Source organism: Palaemon carinicauda, chromosome 11 (genome assembly GCF_036898095.1).
Source record: "Palaemon carinicauda isolate YSFRI2023 chromosome 11, ASM3689809v2, whole genome shotgun sequence".
Taxonomy (NCBI): Eukaryota; Metazoa; Arthropoda; class Malacostraca; order Decapoda; family Palaemonidae; genus Palaemon; species Palaemon carinicauda.
In genome coordinates, this window is record NC_090735.1 from 7,397,269 (window position 1) to 7,401,229 (window position 3,961).

Genomic DNA, 3,961 nt, shown 5'->3' on the forward strand with positions numbered 1-3,961 from the left:
CGTTGTAAACGCTGTAGAGGCTATGCTATGAGTGCATGTGGTGTTGTGGCCAGGGATTTGAGACTTTTGGAAGCGTTGTAAACGCTGTAGAGGCTATGCTATGAGTGCATGTGGTGTTGTAGCCAGGGATTTGAGTCTTTTGGAAGCGTTTTAAACGTTGTAGAGGCTATGCTATGAGTGCATGTGGTGTTGTAGCCAGGGATTTGAGTCTTTTGGAAGCGTTGTAAACGTTGTAGAGGCTATGCTATGAGTGCATGTGGTGTTGCTATGAGTGCATGTGGTGTTGTGGCCAGGGATTTGAGTCTTTTGGAAGCGTTGTAAACGTTGTAGAGGCTATGCTATGAGTGCATGTGGTGTTGTGGCCAGGGATTTGAGACTTTTGGAAGCGTTGTAAACGTTGTAGAGGCTATGCTATGAGTGCATGTGGTGTTGTGGCCATGGATTTGAGTCTTTTGGAAGCGTTGTAAACGTTGTAGAGGCTATGCTATGAGTGCATGTGGTGTTTTGGCCAGGGATTTGAGACTTTTGGAAGCGTTGTAAACGTTGTAGAGGCTATGCTCTGAGTGCATGTGGTGTTGTAGCCAGGGATTTGAGTCTTTTGGAAGCGTTGTAAACGTTGTAGAGGCTATGCTATGAGTACATGTGGTGTTGTAGCCAGGGATTTGAGTCTTTTGGAAGCGTTGTAAACGTTGTAGAGGCTATGCTATGATTGCATGTGGTGTTGCTATGAGTGCATGTGGTGTTGTGGCCAGGGATTTGAGTCTTTTGGAAGCGTTGTAAACGTTGTAGAGGCTATGCTATGAGTGCATGTGGTGTTGTGGCCAGGGATTTGAGACTTTTGGAAGCGTTGTAAACGTTGTAGAAGCTATGCTATGAGTGCATGTGGTGTTGTGGCCAGGGATTTGAGTCTTTTGGAAGCGTTGTAAACGTTGTAGAGGCTATGCTATGAGTGCATGTGGTGTTGTGGCCAGGGATTTGAGTCTTTTGGAAGCGTTGTAAGCGTTGTAGAGGCTATGCTATGAGTGCATGTGGTGTTGTGGCCAGGGAATTGAGTCTTTTGGAAGCATTGTAAACGTTGTAGAGGCTATGCTATGAGTACATGTGGTGTTGTGGCCAGGGATTTGAGTCTTTTGGAAGCATTGTAAACGTTGTAGAGGCTATGCTATGAGGGCATGTGGTGTTGTGGCCAGGGATTTGAGTCTTTTGGAAGCATTGTAAACGTTGTAGAGGCTATGCTATGAGTGCATGTGGTGTTTTGGCCAGGGATTTGAGTCTTTTGGAAGCGTTGTAAACGTTGTAGAGGCTATGCTATGAGTGCATGTGGTGTTGCTATGAGTGCGTGTGGTGTTGTGGCCAGGGATTTGAGTCTTTTGGAAGCGTTGTAAACGTTGTAGAGGCTATGCTATGAGTGCATGTGGTGTTGTAGCCAGGGATTTGAATCTTTTGGAAGCGTTGTAAACGTTGTAGAGGCTATGCTATGAGTGCATGTGGTGTTATGGCCAGGGATTTGAGTCTTTTGGAAGCGTTATAAACGTTGTAGAGGCTATGCTATGAGTGCATGTGGTGTTGTGGCCATGGATTTGAGTCTTTTGGAAGCGTTGTAAACATTGTAGAGGCTATGCTATGAGTGCATGTGGTGTTGTGGCCAGGGATTTGAGTCTTTTGGAAGCGTTCTAAACGTTGTAGAGGCTATGCTATGAGTGCATGTGGTGTTGTAGCCAGGGATTTGAGTCTTCTGGACCTCCACGCATGTGCTGTAGGTCGATGGAACTGGCTTAGCAGATGCTTGAAAAATGTTCCTATTGCCTGAAAACATTATGGTTGTACTTCACATTGGCTGCGGTCATTAGACTTGTAAAGATGGTAAAAAAAAAAAAAAAATTATGGTAGGCGGGTTACTTACCTGCTAAATGATTAAATTGCATTAATTATATTCCTTCTCAGCCAAAGTATTTGATATTTCATATAGAATATAATAAATTTACTGTATGCTCTATTACACTGTTAAAAATCTGCGTAAAAAGAGTTAAAAACCTGGAATAAAAGTTGCCAGGCATTTACCCTTTTAAAAACGTATATATTGACGTGAAGGAATAATATTACGGTCACCAACCCGTAAAAGATAATAACAAAGTAGGGTGAAAATTACGGTCGCCTGTATTTTACAGAAATATGTCTGATAACAGTATAATTCTACGGAGAATTGCCGATTAAAACTACGATTTTTTAAAGCGTGTGACAGTCTTGTTCCACTGATAAAACTATTTATAAATCCAATGGAATTTAAAGGTGCTTACTAATAATACATCTCGTTACCTTTTCATAATCCTACTGTAATATATCATGTAATAATTAAATTTCTATGAATGTTTACAAGTTATTCAAGTTGGAATTATTTATGCATTATCTAATTTTCATAGCAATCCGATTATTATGTCTTTTAATCAAGTCTCATAAGACTATGTCAGTTTTTCCAAACCACTATTTGATAATTCATGAAAGCTGCTGAATTCGCTTTTATTCTTTGCATAAAAGAGTTACTTGGAGCGAAAAAAAAATTATTTAGAGTATTTAGGAGAGCGAGAAACTTCAAGACCTAATATTTTGATATTCATTTTCATTTCAAAAACTTCTACTTTTTATATATTTTGTGATAGATTATTCATAACTGATTGGTAACGTCTCTGCCTGGTGTTTGCCGGTCGGGGGTTCGAGTCGCGCTTAGTCTCGTTAGTGCCATTAGTGTCTGCAACCTTACCATCCTTGTGAGCTAAAGTTGGGGGGGTTTGGGGAGCCTATAGGTCTATCTACTGAGTCATCAGTAGCCACTGCCTGTCCCTCCCTGATCCTAGCTTGGGTGGAGAGGAGGCTTGGACGCTGATCATATAATATATGGTCAGTCTCTTAGGGCATTGTCCTGATTGCTAGGGCAATGTCACTGTCCCTTGCCTCTGCCATTCATGAGCAACCTTTAAACCTTTAAAAGGGGATTATGTAAGAAAAAGTACGGTGAATCATTCGTGGTGGAATCTCAACGTAAAGAATTTGAATGAGAAAACTATATTAAAAGAAATGCTATAATTCCAACGTTCTGTAAATAATTGTCATTGGTGTTTACAATAGAGGAAAAGCCATTTAAATGAGTAAAAGATCCATATTTACTATCTTAATGAAGCTCACAGTAGAACATCAATCATTTTGAAAGGCCATCGATTCCAAAAAATTCCAAGATTCCAGGAAGAGAAATCTAAAGTAATAATTTTTCTGCAAACTCCTCCTGACAAGCCACTGAATCAGTCAGTAAGTGTAAAAGAGCAAATTCATCACTGTTAAGAATTTCCATTAAAGAAAAAATAAAACGTTAAATGCCTGACAACATTGATTCCAGGATTTTTACCGTTTTAAAAACTGATATATTGACGTTAAGGAGTGATATTACTGTCACCAACCCGTAAAAGATAATAACAAAGTTTTACTGAAATACGGCTGAGAACAGTATATTTTTACGAAGAATATCCGATTAAAATTATGCTTTTTTAACAGTGTTTATTAAGTCAGAGGATAGAAAACACGATCATTTTGACGTTGAATACAAGACAAAGCGTCGAGATATGCTGTTGAGTCGAGTGCTCAAGACAAATAAGCTGAGTAATTGATCTCCTGTTTAAAGTTTTTATAGTTTATAAAAGAAATATTTATTTTGGTGTTGTTACTGTTCTTAAAATATTTTATTTTTCCTTTGTTTCCTTTCCTCACTGAGCTATTTTCCCTGTTGGAGCCCCTAGGCTTATAGCATCCTGCTTTTCCAACTAGGGTTGTAGCTTAGCAAGTAATAATAATAATAATAATAATAATAATAATAATAATAATAATAATAATAATAATAATAATAAAGGCTTAAAGGACACTCATGAATGACAGAGGCAAGGGACAGTGACATTGCTCTATCTACCAACATGCC